This window comes from Cryptotermes secundus, unplaced genomic scaffold (assembly GCF_002891405.2).
Source record: "Cryptotermes secundus unplaced genomic scaffold, Csec_1.0 scaffold125, whole genome shotgun sequence".
In the NCBI taxonomy this organism is placed as follows: Eukaryota; Metazoa; Arthropoda; class Insecta; order Blattodea; family Kalotermitidae; genus Cryptotermes; species Cryptotermes secundus.
In genome coordinates this window covers 885,676-903,213 of record NW_019720162.1, presented here as the reverse complement: position 1 = coordinate 903,213, position 17,538 = coordinate 885,676, and the positions used below count along the sequence as shown (strand labels likewise).

The window sequence follows — 17,538 nt, the reverse complement described above, 5'->3', positions numbered from 1 at the left end:
GCACCATGCCATGAAGACATAAGCAGGAGTGGAGGTATAGCTCCTCCATTTTTGATCTCGGCACTAGATGGAGGTGAGTGGTCATCTTCACGCCCCGGCCGCCTCTACGCAGGCATTGTCTAATCACCGTTTCATCCAACGCTATGAAATCTATGTCTCTCCTGTAAATTGCTACTGGTTTCGCCATCAAAGTCATCCTTGTTTCCAAGTCGAGTGGACTCGTGACCATATTTTACTTTCTCTGGACTCTCGATATTAAGAGCGTCATTAAATTGCAAGTTCGAGAAAAAAGGATATACACGAATAACGTAACAGTATGTAAGATTTGAGGTTTCCACGGCGGTGACAATGAAGAAAGCAGTCTTCTGGGATGTCGCGCTGTGTAGATGTGGTGTTAATCGACTTTTCGGATGAATGTATCGCGTCCATCTTCAGGGTAGAAGGAAAAAAGAAAATCCGCAAGCTCTACCCTGAAGATGGAGGCCTTACGTTCCTTCGAAACGTCGGTTAAGACCATATCTACCCGGTGCCACATCTCAGAAGACTGCTCTCTTCAACGTAACGATAGTCCTCCAGCTGAAGGCCTGAATTCTCTTACTGGAGTTCGGGAGATGGTCTCACCTTACAGGTTTCCCTCACTGAGGTCTTTGTGGTTTTCTTAATTCTTCCAGGAGAATCGAACTGTCCCGGAGGTTGAAACTCTCGTCTCCACCCCCTGAGATTCTAAGAACGTGATTTTTGATTGCTTCCTGCGATTCGTCGCCTGATAACCGCAACGTCTTCAAGTAAGTTACAAGCCACCTGCCCATACCTGAATATTGACATTGTTTCTTATAGTGAGAATATCTGCTGGAATTGATACAGTGTAATTATATAACTATACACAGAGTGTCTCATTATTAAATGCCATAATTTATACGATGGTTTTTGAATATCAGAGTAACTAAAATTTTATGATATATTCAACGACAGCGAAATAAGCATATATTTGTTTTTCCCTTGGCACTACAGCCCCAGTGGGCCTAGGCCTACCTCCTTGAACTTCTCTCTTCACTTCGGTTTTTCTAAATCTTACATATTCGGTAGGCGGGTGGTCAGCTCGTCGCAAGGCCTCTACCTGTACACAAACACAGAAAAACGAGCATACACAAACTAAACATCCATGCCCTGATTGGGATTCGAACCCACGATCCCGGTTTCCAAGCGAGCGAAGACAGTACATACCTTAGACCGTTCGGCTACCGTGACCGGCCAATAAACATATATACTACAGCCCATTCTAGGCAACGGGGTAAACAAGTTTCCGTGGCAACGGATACGCATGCAACAATAGAAGTACTGCTGGAAAAGGTGCTTTCTACTCGGTCCGTGCAAAAGGGTTATAAGGAGGACAATTGAAGCAAGAAGATTACTATTGCCCTGTGGAGGCGTGGTCGAATACCCTCACCGTAGCCCTCTGAGTCCTAGGAGGCGACAAAAAGGAACCTAGTGTCGGGGTTTTTAACTGGGCAACCCTGTTTCTGGGAGATATAGTTACACGGACCTGACCCTCTAGTTTAGGGAGGTCACCAATCTGAGACAGTAAAATGTGGTCATAATTCCTGCGGGTTTCGAACCTGAGAATGACTGAGCTGGAGAGGGCCAGCAGGGATTGTTTACTTAAGGACTATGAAGGCAAGTGTTCAGTTGGGAAAAAATTGCTGGTCGTACCAAGGGGCCTGGCGCCAAGACGAATTGATTAGTGGTAAACCGCCATTTGCAGAGTAACTCGGACTCAGAAGAATTGGTAGGGGGCGCCGTTCAGACAGGACTTGATCCCGGAAGCAGAGGAATAGCTATTGTTATGAGCCGTTACCAGGGAACGGCTAATGGAGATTGTAACAGAATGAGAACACTAAGCTGTGAGCACCAGCGATATTATTGTAGTTATTTGTATTACAGCGTTCCGTATATAATGCCTCCTATTTTTTTTAAGAAAACTACAACAGATACAGAAAGCATAATAATGTAGTTAAATAGAGCAAGATTTCAGCTACTTACAGTTATTTTTCCACATAATCACCACCATTCGTTATGCACTTTTACCAGCGATTAACAAGAGCCTGTATGCCGCGCCTGTAAAAGTCTGCGCCAGCAGAGACTAGCCACTTTCTTACAGCTGCAATGACAGCATCATTGTCTGGAAAGTGTTGCCCACGTAGTCCATCTTTCTTAGGCCCAAAGAGATGGAAGTCTGAAGGTGCTGAACCAGGGCTATAAGGTGGATGTGGTATGACAGTCCAGCCAAACTTTGCAATGTGCGCGGTGGTCGCCAAACTTGTATGGGGTCTAGCGTTGTCTGCTTCTTTGGCCTGACTCGGGAAATGCGGGCTTTCACCTTAGTCAGCGTCGTTTTGTAGCGTTCAGAATTGAGAGTCCCTGGTCGTTATCTGCTGATTTGTTCGGATGAGGCGCTGTTCATTGTGAGGAGTGGCAGCTGAGCAGGGACGCCCAGGGCGTGGCTTGTCGTGCACTTCACTTTCTCCACCGTTGAAACGCACTACCCACCGCCTCACTGTGCTGACATCCACTGCATTGTCTCCGTACACCTTTAGCAAGTGTCGGTGGATGTCAGTGGGTACAATTTGTTCGGCAGTGAGAAATTCAATAACACATCTGTGTTTCGTACGTACTTCTATGTCAGACGCCATTTTGGTAGACTGCTCTGCTATCGCTATCTGTCGCACGACAACCAAACTAACAGTACATTGGAGGGAAGGTTCAACCTTTACTACAACACCACCAACATCCAGCTCAGACGTTACATATTAACACAAAAAGTAGGAGGCATTATTTACGGAACGCCCCTAGTAGTTACGACCTGTAAGTGGTCAACAAATCCAATTATCCAAAACCCCGTCTATAGCCACTCGATGAACGTGACAATACGAATGCGTGCCCTTAGGGCCTTCCTTCAAAATGCTGAACTGTAAGGAAACATCAGCTTCTGTCGTAATATTCTGTAAAAGGCATCCGAGATAATACTGTCACGTGTTCAGCTGCGTAACCAATAATAGCGGGATCTGGATTTGATGATTATGTATATTAACATTTTATAGTCTCTTAATCACTGACTTAATCTGACTATGGCAGCTGAAATCAAAATAACTCCACTATTCTAAAGAAGGCCCTCATAGTACACATTTATATAAACTTTTTGTTTCTATAGATATCCATAGCCGATATCAGTGACCGCTCTGTCTACGACATGAAATGACATCGCTCGCTTGAAAACTGGAGTCGTGTTTTCGAATCCCACCAAGGCATAGATGTTTGTCTGTGTTTATTCTGCTTGTGTTGTTTTATGTGCAGGTAGCGGCCTTGCGTCGGGCTGATCTCCCGTCCAAGGTGTCCTATCGACTAAGATTATGAAACTGAAATGAAATGAAGCGTTTCACGATGTCCCATATTCCATATGGGGGCAACACGAATAGATAGGCAGACAGACAGACAGATAGATTATATAGATTACGTTACTATAAGTGAAAGCAGACTGAGAAGACTTAGCTCGTAGTGATTTGTAGTGTGGAAATCAATAATACTGGTATAGTTATTTGTAGTTACGACCTGTAAATGCTCAATAAATCTATTCACCAATCAAAACCCCGTCTATGGGCACTAACACACTATAGCGCAATCCTTTATGAATAATAGTATAATTGCGCTATCACTGAAACTATTCTGCACTTTAAGCTCTGTAGGTTTCTGGTTCCAGGCCGGTTTGTTCGTGTTGCAGCCGTTGTAAGCTGAGCTATGTGTGTACTCTTGCTAACAGCGGGAGCACCATTATAATGTAAAGAGGCGATTATATTCCAGCTGCGTTTGCTTCATCTCATTCTGCCCTAACATTTATGTAACGAGTTTGATACTATAATCGCCGCAACATTTTCAACGTTCTTTCTAGAGATTTATGTTAATTTTGTTGTAATCCAGTTAACGTAAATTCTTGTCGAAATTGCTCTAGGCCTGTTGTAGAGCTTCCTAGTGTTGCCATATTCCACAACCGGAATAACAAAAAGTTTGGATCGAATATTGTAACGTACCAACCAAGGCAACCGTCCTTGGATATTCAGAGAACAGGGATGGCAGGTTCGAATTCCACTCAGGGTGTTTTATGTTTTCCTGGATTCAGTATGCATACATGGAATAAGGTAAACTCTTAAATTATGGAAGGAGGATAAAATCGTGTTGAAATGCCAAGCAGACGGAAAATAAGAATTGTTAATGGTAGCAGTTTTGGTTATAGTGGTAGTAAAATTCTTGCTTTTCAATAAGTTGCTTCAACTTAGTATAGAAAAGGCATATATTTTATATTCAGATATTTAAATGCCCTCTCTTTAACGTTATAAAAACATTACTCCTAAGCTTGTATAGGAGGAACAGCAAACAGAAAAAATGTATGAAATTTTACTTCACCTGAAAATTAATTTTAGCATCACTGAAGAATAGAGTGGATGCAAAGAACAATATAAACCTTGTAGATTCGTTAAGCTTTTCTTCTGAATACTGATAATTCTGCGACATAATAAATATTGTCACTCGTTCGAGTGACTATATAAGGGGTTTGGATTGGTAATTATGTTTATTGCACTCTTACAGATCGGCGACTAAAAGTAATTATAACCATAATACTAATTCACACACTATGCAGTACACTGTTACATCCGCACTAGTGTCCACAATCACGTTTTCACTACCGTTATTTGGTGGCGGCTTCCAATGGCGGACTTTCCCCTTCCTCTGGATTCCCAAACTGTCTGCGACCTCAGCTTTTCACAGAAACAGCTCACAACAATTGAACCTCAGAAGTCATCTAACTAACTCACGCACTGACAGACTTCTAACTTGATGCTGGTCCTCGCCAGCTAAGTGAATCTTAGTTAGGAGTCCCATGGGACTCATGACTTCATTTTACTCCTTAATAGCTCTGTGAGCCTTCAGATTTCTTCACTGACTGAGTCTGAGTTACTTTACGAATGGCAGTTTACCACAAATCAGTTCATCTTTGTTCCAAGCCCCTCTAGGGCCACGACAAGAGTTCTTTGCAACTGAACGCTTGCTGCCATAGCTCTTACGTGACACTGTCCCTGACGAGAGGATGGGTTTGCCTCATATGAATACGTTTGGTCTTTCGTCAAGTGTACGTGTCGCATATATAGCGCATTGTTGAAAATTCTTCCTTTTGAACTCTATACAAGCCATTTGTGAGTCCAGGCTTTGCAAAGCAGATCATACCTATCTAAAATACTCTATGCTACAACGGCAGCTAGCCACTTGAACGGTCGTAGGCTTGGCCACCGCCAAGTTTAAATTTCTTATGTTTTCTGTATCTGGCATCGCTTTGTTCTATACCACGAACATGTTCATTATCATGATTTTGTGTGAATTTTGTGTGTTGCCTGTACAATTTTGTTCTACATATAGTCATATACATATNAGTTGAAAATTCTTCCTTTTGAACTCTATACAAGCCATTTGTGAGTCCAGGCTTTGCAAAGCAGATCATACCTATCTAAAATACTCTATGCTACAACGGCAGCTAGCCACTTGAACGGTCGTAGGCTTGGCCACCGCCAAGTTTAAGTCTCTTATGTTTTCTCTATCTGGCTTCGCTTTGTTCATGTTCATTCTCATGATTTTGTATGAATTCTGTGTGTTGCTTGTACAATTTTGTTTTACGTATAGTCATATACATACGGAAGGTTGAAAGCCATGTACAAATCGCATAATCTCACTGGCCTTGCTTATTATATCTAGGCACGGACCGCATATAAAACGCCGTTCCTCTATTGCAGTGCAATTTTTGTCATGGAAATATGTTTGTTTGCGGAGCTTTTAATTAGCAACGGCTGTTGTGTTGTTGTTTACTTCCTGGTCGTTGCATAGCAACGGGTCTACATGCCACAGTATTCTTCTGCAGTGGTTCAAAATGAATTCCGGTTTATTAACTGAATTGTGGCATCGAAGTCTCCTTCCATATACCTTCCATTCGCGTATCCACTAACGAAGTCATTTGAATTTGTGGTCCTTAAAAAATACACGTGTTTGTTCGTGTAACTATCAGCTTTTATTGACACTCCATTTTCATTCTCCTTCATCCTTCTCTCACTCTCTTCTGGCTTCGTGATGTCAGACTTTCACTATCTGGGTTAGTATTTCTAATGCGGCTTCATTTCTTCCTGTTCTTTACAGAAACAGGGCCTTATTGTCTCTCATTAAGCACCAAGCCATTGGGACATACGAGAGAGTGGAGTCTAGATACTAGATCGATATATATGATCAGCTTCACGCTTCGGCCCCTTTAACCACGGGGAAAGATCATTGGTATTCATTACATAGAAGGCTAGATGGACCCAGAACCGGCCTGGACACTGTGGAGAATAAAAAATCCCTTGTCCCTACAGGAAATCGAACCTCAATCCGTTAGTCGTTCATCCGGCAGCTCATAATTATACTGACTGAGCTATGCAGTATTTGCTGATGTAGGTATTTAGGATAATAGAAATAATGAAATATGTAATGTGATAAAGTATGCATAGATCGTCTATGCGGTCTAGTGGTCAGAGTTCCTGGCTACAGATCCAGAGGTCCCGGGTTCGATTCCCGGTGCTAACAGATTTTCTGAGAAGTAGTGGGTCTGGAACGGGGTCCACTCAGCTTCATGAGGATAATTGAGGAGCTATTTCAAGGAAATAGCGGCTCCGGTCTAGAAAACCGAGATTAACGGCCGTGGGGATCCGTTGCGCTTACCAAGTGACACCCTCTATCCGCAAAAGTTGGCACTAACTTCGCCGACAAGCGGCGGTCGCTCGTTCGGTATAGTTCGCTTGCGGACTACAGACCACGGAGTTGGATGTAGTTTGAATTGCTGAGTTATTGAAATGCTGGAAATATCATACAGGGTGAATCATTTAATTCTGTGACACATAACAGAATGATAATGGCGTAAGTCGTAATGTGTAGTTGTAATAATGTTAGGTCTCTCCCGCAAAGTTGATTGACATTCTTATCGCATAGCTACTGAGCCTTAAACAACAACACGGTATCTCACTGCATGTGTTCACATATTTATCATTTTTGGTTCTGCAGGCGTTATACTGGCGTCCTTTAGGACAGATACCAATACATTTCTAGTGTTCAGACTGACTGGGGGGCCCACACAGCCTCCTATCCTGTGAATATCTGGGGCTCATTCTCCGATGTTAAAGCTGCTGGGCTGTGAAGCTGACCACTCACCTTCATTTATTGCTGAAGTCAAGAAAATATGGATCTATGCATCCACTCCCCCATACGTCTTCATAGCATAGTGCTTAATTGGTTAAACACAGGGACATTACCTTTATTTCTCCATTCTGTTCTCTCATTTATCTTCTCTTTTACACATTGCAAATTATTCTCTACACCTCTCAGACATCTCAGTTTGGGTCATCCCACGTTTCGTCTACCTTGTAACTTATTAATCACTTCCTGCAGTTGCTCGAATGACAGGGCTGTATTTTCTAATCCAAACTTTAGTTGACTTAATGCACCTGTGGTAAATAATTAGTACATGACAGGTAGCACTATATAACTTTTACTTCATTCCTTCTTCCAATTATCCATGCGGGATATATCGTTAGATTTCTTAATATACGCTGTTTTTCGAGGTGTTTGTGTTAGCTTCACGCTCAACCATTTTTGTGGTGCAAACATTTCGCTGTAGAATATCGTCTTCTGGGATGTGGCGCCGTGTAAAGATTGTGTAAATCGACGTTTCGTAGGCGGCCACCTTCTCACACTGGTTCCTCACTTACAGACTTGTATACTCCGAAGATTGAGGCAATAAATTCCTCCGAAACGTCGGTTTACACAATATTTACACGGCCTCACATCTGGAACACGGCAGTCTTCATATTCACCGCCGTGAAAACCTCAGATCTTAAACATTATATTATCTTCGGCCCTACCCTCAGGCATGTCAGGTGTGGAATAATACATTTGTTTACATCGTTCTGTTTATCTTACCGCTTATGCAGTGGAACGTCGCTTCTATAAGGATGTATAACTGTCTTCAGCGGAGTTATCAGTCTCTGTACTGACGTCTCTATCTGAGACGGAGGAAGTTAGCGTGACAATTGTGCAATCGTCACGTTTCAACTTTCAAAGTGAAACGAATTAGGGTCGCAGGATGCGCAGTGCAGCCAAGCATCGATTCTATTTCAATTACTGAGTAGGTTGTGGTAATCATAAGCGCGTATGCCACCCTCTTGTGGTTTCCCATCCCCCTTACTACCCTCACACACGCCCTAGGGTATGATTTAGTAACCCTTCACCGGTTAGGGCAGTCAAGAGCACCCTCTATGCCAGTGACATCTGTTGTCGGTGACCAACCGTGAAATTCTGCCGCCACCTCCCGTAATTAGACCACCTACGTACATATTCCAGTTTGTGGAGACATGTCATATCCTCCTGGAAGAGAAGAAGATAATGTCTACATGTGAAGGATGTAACTGGGGCACTTATTTTGGTGTTCGTTTATCGTTTTCTGTTTTCTGTTGTCGGCGATGTTTTATGTCAGTAAAAATGTTTAAACCCCGTAGATTTCCTTGCCTAGTGTTAAACACTCTAAAGACTGGATTTATTCTAAATAATATATAAGAATTCAGTCCGTACCTCAGAGGAAACACATTACGCCTCCGCTACAGAGACAAACCGGTTAATGCTGCTTGAGGAAAGAGAGACTCTTTATTGTGAGAAGAATAACACGCAGATATATGTACTTTCGAGACAATACGTTAATATCGGTGGTACGTATAGTAACCATAGAGGTTTGAAAGGGTTAATATGAAATAAGTTGCGTCAATTGTTAAGGAATTTCAAATTTTCGGCAAAATTTCGGGTGCCATCTTCATAGTTAATAAGTTTGGGAAACTGGTTTGGCAGTTTTTATATAGCTCTCGAATTAGGCTTCATCTCCGACGCATTGTCTAACGAGAGAATTACAGAAGGCCTACAGAAATCTCTCCAAAAGTGTCTTTTGCTTCAGAAGGCAAATAGTAAAATTTACCAACACCTAACGTTGGAAGCGGCCTGAACTACTTAGCCGAAGTCAGGAGAATAGATTTCTGTTACCTTATTTAGTGACCATCTGTGGGAGTTTGACCCTACACACAAGGGATTATAATTCGTTTTCTTATGGGGTTTGTCGTTTTGTTGGCATTTTCTCTTTTCTTTCATTGAAGTTTGATGATAACAGAAATTTCTTCTGCTACTTTTCTTGTGTTTTCTTATAGTACAAATTTAAAGAACATTAACCCAGATTATGGGGAATTTTATTTTCGTTCTTTTTGTGGTTTATTCTTAATTTCCATTGCCAATTTTGTCTTATCTCTCGCTGTTGAATATTGATGCAAAGACAATATAGCTTTTGTTCAGGATTTCCTTCTGTGTTCAGCGATTGAGACGAGCTCCTTGTAACAGCTGTAACAGCATGCCCCTTTCCCATCATACATCTGAAGAGGTAAACAAGTCGAATTTTCGAACCATTTTGCTTTTGAAGAAAGCTGAAGACAATAGCTTGAAGTCCAAACAATGCCATTAGTTATGGTTACGCAGCAACGTTAGAAACGTTGATACAGGATGTCATTGATGTAAGTCGGTGGCTGAAACAGAACACAATTTGGGGCTATTTCATTGCCACAATTATGAGTGACTATAGATGGGGTAGGATTGGCAGTCGTATTTATTGGACACGTGGTTACGCTTCACAAACCACTGTCACAACCAGAATAATGTTCTCAGTTTGTTACAGTCTTCAGTAGCCGTTGCTTGGTAGCGGCTTTCAACGTCGGACGTTTCTCTTGCTCCGAGTTTCCGAACTGTTCCCTGTCTCAGCTACCAGGTTCTGAGAGCAACAGCTCGCATCATCTGAACCCCAGCGATTATCTAACTCTCCAACTCACTCACCCTTCACTAGCTCCACTCAGAGTAAGAGTTACTTTACGACTGGCGGGTGACGGCAAATCAGTTCAATTGAGAAACTTTTTGGGTATCCAATAGAATGCTTCCTTTTCTACAGCGGAAAGATAGGTTGAGGTTGTTCAGATTAATATGATGAGAAAAATATTCAGATCTAAGAGAAAGGAAGGACAGGTATTGCAGAAAACTAAGTAAAGAGGGTTCGATCCCGGGTCAGGTCAGGTGGGATTTGTGGTGGACAAAGTGGCACTGGGGCAGGTTATCTCCGAGTACTTCGGTTTCCCCTGCCAAACATTCCACCAAATGCTTCACAATCACCAACATCTATCATCTGGGACTGCCGACTTGCAACGGGATGATCCCCCGTCCAAGGAGTCCTACCGACTGTGTATGGATTAAGAAACTTCAAAAGTGGCCAAGGTCCCCAAGGGCTGCGCAGCGATAAACAGACATATAGACAGACAGATAGATGGATGGATAGATGAATAGGTAGGTAGGTAGGTAGGTCGGTGGGTTTGTAGGTAGGTAGATAGATAGAAAAGAATGGAAAGCTCTGAATTGGGTCCGTATGGTTCAGGATAGGGACAGACTGTGGGATGCTGTGAAAACAGTGCTGAATATTTGGTTTTAAGAATGAGGGGGAATATTTTGACCAGCTAAGTACCTGTTAGCTTCTCAGGAAATAACGTACACCTTCAGCTTGTTTAATTTATTACTCATGTTTAGTGATTACGTTCAACCAGATGAAGAATGGTAATTCAGTGTACCTTGCCGTACATCACAAAATTAATTTGATGATATTAAAATGTTCGCCATTTGAGAACTACTGTAATACATATTAAGAATTTAATGGGAAGACCCAAAATTTGTTATGTAAGCTTCCCTCATATCAACTTCTGCCCTTTCTCCCTTATTCCTTTGTAGCCCGATACATTATTGAATGATACGTCGAGACCGACATTTAACTTCTCCCACGAATAACACCCAAAAATAGTCAACCTTAAGCCGTCTGCTCTACATGGTATGCTGCTCGTACACTTCACGTATCCATATTTAATATCATTAATACTCACAGAATAGACACGATATACTGAAACAAAAGACTGTTTATTTCTTTTATGTCCTACTACATAACTTAATGCAATAAATTAGAGCCCTAATTCGTTACTATAGTAACCGGAAATTGCGTAATTTTATAAGAATTCTTAACGCTTAAAATTTTATATTTTGTCATATAGGCAGTGTGTATGAAAACGTATTTTGTTCGTGAAAAAAGTGGATCTTGATATTTTGACGAATATACATGTTTTGATCATACTTCGATGCGGAAAAAAATATTTGTGGGTGATTCTGTGTCCACGCGTGTATTTGGCTGCGCTTGACTAGAGTCTGAATGGATTTTGATCTTATTCGGTAGGATAATGAACATTCTAAGTCCAAAAAGAGGGATCCTAGAGATGGCCCTAAGAAAAAATGCGATTGTCTTCAAAATGTTACTGACAATTCTTGATGAAGTTTCAGTAATTTTGGAAGACCATTTGCCTAAACAAAAATAACATACGCACTCTCTTCAAAAGTCCAAAATGCGATATGTCGATTTTGTTGAAACCGGCTTTATCGATCGAACGGATGTGGTTGTTTTTGTTATTCGGCAATCAACAAAGGCGTAAGCAGGAACAGAGGATCTCGTTTCTACGTTGACACGGTCAAGGTCAGTCGCATATGAGAACATACCTGGAATGATTTTTCTGTATAGAAGGATTGGGCATGCGGTAACGTAGTTGGTTGAGGCACTATGCTACAAACCGGAAGGTAACGGGTTAGATTCCCGATGATGTCATTGGAGTTTTCAATCGACGTAATACCTCCAGCCGCACTATGGCCCTGGGGGTCGAATCATCCTCTAACAGAAATAAGTACCAAGGGGTAATTCCTGGGGGTAAAGGGCTGGCGGCGCGTAAGGTTAATAACCTCACCGCAATCTGTGAGCCGATTGTCTCTAATGTGTGCGAGCCTCGACGTCTCGCTATCTTATAGGTCACCACGGCCTGTTACAGGAATAATTTTACCTATATATAGAATGAAAAGTTGTGAAATATTCACAGCGGTGACTATTCGGATTATACGCCTCTGGATTATGACTTCTTATAGTATTTCATGTGAGTATCGAAGTTTCGGAAGAGAATATAGCTTCCTTCTTCAGATTAGAATATGAATATGAAGCAGTATGTATCTTCCAAACGTAATATCTACCTACCCTACTATTCGGAGCCCACCGTACCAGTCTCTCAGTGTAGTAATATCTTATCTCGGCACAGTTTCTTCTCGGATTCCACTATACGGATCTGGAGTCCAGACACGTTGCGTCAGCATGTGAAAGGGGGATACTAAGTATTTTGAAAAGTTCCCCCACTCCGTAGAACTGAAAAGTCAATCGCATCTCACTTGTAGAGGGCGAATCTGATTTTCAACTTCGATAAATCCCCCTGTGGTTTGAGTTTCCTTTCTTCGCCGCATGGCACGCTGTGTGATTCTGTTTTATTCGTTGCTGCACCTCGTACACAAATCTGAGCCTCGTATCAGGAGACAGTGCACGCAAAACAGACCCTAATCTCGTCTTTCCAACTTTTCCCTCTGTTTCTTATTCATATTTTCTCATTCCTTACTGTTTCTTATTTCTTTCTTTCTTCCTGCCTTTCCAAGCATTTATTTGGAGTGACTGAAGATTAGACAACACAATATCGAATGGTTAAATGATTGATGAATTAGAGAGGATTTGAAAGAAGAGACTCTTACTTAATCTAGGTACTATCCCAGCATATATCTCGTACAACTGAAGGAGACCACAAGAGACCTGGATGCAGCGTGTACCTGATCTTCTTGGCTATGTCGATTTACAGTTTGGATTTATTTATTGCTAGTGTGGTGGGACTAAGTCCCTTGTACTGCGGCCATTTCTGGCCTATTGTACCAGCCCCAGATGATAGGTGAGGGTGATTGTGGAGCAATTGGTGGAACGAAGATTGGTAAGGGAAACCGAAGTACTCGGAGAAAACCTGTCCCAGCGCTACTTTGTCCACCACAAATCCCACTTGACCAGACCCGGGATCGAACCCGGGCCGCCGCGGTGGGAAGCCAGCGACTAACCGCTTGAGCTATGGCGCGGCCCTATAGTTTGGGTTAGATTCCGAATAAGGTCATTGCACTTTTTAACTGACCTAATTCTTCAGCCGCACTATGACCCTGGGGTGACTCAGCCTTTAACAGGAATGAGTACCAGTAATCTTTCGGGGGTTAAAAGGTTTGCCAAAGTGCAAAGCTGACAACCTCACTGCTATTTGTGAGCCGATTATGTAGAAAATGTAGGAACAACGACGTCTCGCAACACTATGGGCCTCCGCGGCCTGTCACAGGGATAGCTTTACCTTTTTTACAAACTTTTCCGGAGGATCATATTGCCTCAATCTTTATCTCACATTACTATAAAATTTTCAATACAGTAGAAACCTCAGATATTATTTTTCTTCCCCTGGCACTACAACCCCAGTGGGCCTACGCCTACCTCCATGAACTTCTCCGTTCACTTCGGTTTTCCTAAATTTTACACATTCGGTAGGACTCCTTGGGCGGGTGATCAGCTCGTCGCAAGGCCTCTACCTGTAGACAAACACAGAAAACGCACACAAACATCCATGCCCTGAGTGGGATTCGAACCCACGATCCCGGTTTCCGAGCGAGCGAAGACAGTGTATGCCTTAGACGGCTCGGCTACAGTGACCGGCCAGATATTATTTACTAGGCTATATATTCCTGTCCGATTATCGAATTTGTGTCTCTCAAATAAAAGGCAGAGTCATTAGTTCTGCTACTTAAAGGAAACGCTTCAGATAGACAGTGCCCTAGGCACTTCGTGCCTAAATTTTAGCCTAATTACATACCATTCAGTTTCTCCCCACATTTGAATGATGACGTAACAGGCAGCATACTTATGCAGGCCCAAAAACATTGACCCTTCCATAGTTTCTCTCTTCGGAGCTTCGGTTATAATCTCGGATAATATCATGTAGGTTTTGTAGTGCAAGAGAGTCTTTTCTGAGTTTCTTCTGCCTTCACTTCCTAATCACCATTCCATAATTGTTCCATACTCATCTATCCTCATCATGAGGTTTACGCTAGCCCTCAGCAGGCAGCACATTACCATATTCTCGGTTTTTGAATTCGGAACTCCATTACTGATCCGGCCTTGTACTCTTCTCCAAGTCTAATTAGAATGATCAAGTCAAGGAGGATGAGGTGGGCAGAGCATGTAGCACGAATGGAGGAGACGAGGAATGCGTATAGGATATTGGTGGGAAAGACAGAAGGAAAGAGGCCACTGGGAAGACTGGGTGAACAATATTAAAATGGATCTTAGAGAGGTTGGATTGAATAGTATGGATTAGATTTATCTGGCAAGGAAAGAGGACGACTGGAGGGCTCTTGTGAACACGGTAATGAACCTTCGGGTTACATAAAATGCTGGGAAATTCTTCAGTAGCTGCGGAATTGTCAGCTCCTGCAGAAGGACTCAGCTCCATGAATAAGTAAGTAAGTAAGTAAGTAAGTAATTACTGGTCGCAGAGTCAAGAAGAGAGTTTCGCAATCTCAAAGGAGAGGGAGATGTGGGGATATTCTGTACTGAATAGATTATATGGTACTTCACAAAACCTCGTCGGCTACAGATGTTATTTAGTTTCCAGTTGCAATGTAAGGGTGTTCGATAAAGTTAGGAGACTGAGGAGGAAGTGGCCGTAGCCTATTTTATGAAGCTACACCTACGTTAACCTAGAGAGCGGAAGGAAATATTCTGTGTCATGGCCGAGATTCAAACAGTCTTGTTCTCATACGCCTAAAGAACTTTGCTTCATTTCGCAATTTTGAAGGTAGAAACGAAGGGGAGAGTAGGTTACTCCGAAACATCGGTAACGACCTTCGATACTGGGCGGCGTCATTTTTCAGAAAGTTACAGTCTTAATTATCACTAGTGTAAGAATCTTAAATTTCGTTCATACTGTAGCGTGTATAGCCGTTGCTACGCAACGACCACGAGATGGTTATATCAGACCCGTTTCTGAGCAAAGGCTCAATAAACATATTCCTGTTACTAGGCAGCAGAATCTTAACAATACAACAGTCGAATTTCAACAGTGGAAGAGCTGTGTTTCCTATGTTGTCCTTGTTGAGAGGTTAAATTTGGGACGAAGTTTGGAACGTAGTTCAGTTGAGTGAATTCGAACAGCCGGCAATGGTGTGAAGGAGTGAAGCTGAAGAATCTTCACTGTTAGAGGTAGTTGCCCTGAAACGGCTGGTGAAGACACTGCAGGCTTGAAAGAACTTATGTGTTTTAGCAGTGATCTCTGAAGTGTGGAGAGTAGGTGTGGCGCTGTAGTTACTTGTAGTTACGAGTCGTGTGTATAAGTGGTCAATAAATCTTTACACCAATCCATAACCTGTCTATAATCACAGTTACTATGTGAAAGTACGTCGTTGTTCATTTTCTAGCAAATCTTCGTTCTGTAATTATAAATAATTCTTCAAGTTTAATCGCCCAACACTTGCCATCATCAGAAGGGTCTCCAACACTGTAAGAACATGCTTTACATGTACAATATGCATATGTCTGCATAGGGATTTTCATCATTAATAAATATTATATTTAGATATAATATATTCATTCATTCATCAGTAATCTATCAGACGACAGGTCCACAGTCTCTTCCAAAACAGTTCCTCGACTTAATGCGATCTTCTGTTTTTGGAAAGAGACTATCCAGGAAAAGTCATAATGTGGTAGTTTTTCCATTTGCTTTCCACATCGCAGTACAGCAGCCGTTCAAACCACTCTGGTCACGCCTGTTGCTATACGAACTTGAACCATCTCGAGCATCATTTGCTCTGTGCTTCAAGTCGCTGCTGATGACGCTACTTCCGGCATCAGTTGTTGGTTTTTGGTGTCTCTCTTCGTGTGATGTCTACCCTTTGACCTGTCCAGCAAGGGAGGCTCTGCCAGTAGCTACGCTACCGCTGTATAGCTCTCAGGGTCCTTGGCATACTCAAACCCCCTCACCACGATAAGGTGGTGTACCGTTCAAAGTGGTTACAACTTCTAGTTGGGTGACGTGGAATTGATGCTGTTACTTCTTCCCCTGTTGGTATGTACAGTACTCTGTACTCTCCTCTGTGGGATGTCTCTTCATTAAGAAATTTGGCTCAAGCCGTAAATCTCTGGACTCCAATTTGGTGGGTGCTCGGTTCGAATTTTCTCCAGAATAGAGGCCGTAGTTTTCTTCAGTCCCTCCAGGTAAATTCCAGGACATCTCGATTTCGCAACGACTGCTTCTATGAATGTTTTAACAATTCAGTTTTCCCAATTGCAGTCTGAGGTATTCAAATGATCTTGGGAGCGCCATACCTCAGGCGGTTAATCGCTAAGCGACCAGGGTTCGAGCCCGGTTCTGATCATGTGGGATTTGTGGTGGAGCTGGTGGCACTGGGGCAGGATTTCTCCGAGTACTACGGTTTCTCCTGCCAAACTTCATTCCACCAATTGCTCCATNAGAGGGTTGAGAAAATATTTGGAACTAATTCCTGGTAAGCACTCCATAGATTCACTGCAAAAAACAGCTATCCTGGGAACATCACACATACTACGGAAAGTGCTACAGTGCGAAGCTTGAAGCCTGAGTGGTGAGGTGCATCACTGGTTCAAGAAAAGGAATACCAGGAAATAAACCTGTGACAAGAGATGATGATAATAATAATAATAATAGTCACAGGGTCTAAAAACAAAACAAGGAATCAAACACTGACATCGACTCTGATATTGAATGGGCGCTGAAACTCAATCGTTGCTTTAGGTGGTACAGCTTATGACGTTTATTCTGAAATGCCCAGTTCGTATCTCGGCAAGGGAACCGTCTAGCCAGACTAGGGTTTCTCGTGGGTTTGTTGTTCCTCCTACAAAATGCCGGAATGTGAGTTCAAGGCCGAGCCCACATCTTTCGATATATCTTCCAACTCGGCATTCAGCTATAAAATCAAAAATTCATCAAAAATATTTTTTTCATAAACCACAAATGTAAATTAATACAACTCTCCCGATAATTATTTTTCTATTACGAGGACAATCAGTAAATGGGTCACAAATGGAAGTAAAACAGCTGTAACGGACGTAATAGGTTTTCTATGCGTACCACTAGATAGCAGCACAGTCCAGCTTCATGACAGTCTAGGTAGCAGACGTGCATGCGCATGTTCAGAGGCTGCTTTCAGCAGTCAAAATGGTGACCGTGCTTGAGGGTGTACTACCGATGAGCACCGTTCTGTTGTGCGTTTTCTGTGAGTAAAAATGTGTATTGATGTTGTTGGAGGATATGTCGAGAAGTAAATGTTCCTTTTTGGAGAATGCCGTCTTCTTGGACATGGCCCTACTGTGAACCGAAATTTCGGAGGGAAGTCGGTTTACACAAGATCTACACGCACCACATCCCATAAGGCGGATTC

At 42.4% G+C, this 17,538-nt stretch overlaps 1 long non-coding RNA gene across 1 annotated transcript in view; it reads left to right on the top strand.

Moving 5' to 3' along the window:
• LOC111867045 overlaps positions 1-17,538 on the top strand; it is a 264,491-nt gene that overhangs the window by 181,560 nt on the left and 65,393 nt on the right. The window contains exon 3 of the long non-coding RNA XR_002843278.2: positions 672-785. This is a non-coding gene — a long non-coding RNA (uncharacterized LOC111867045). The remainder of the gene's footprint in view (positions 1-671; positions 786-17,538) is intronic.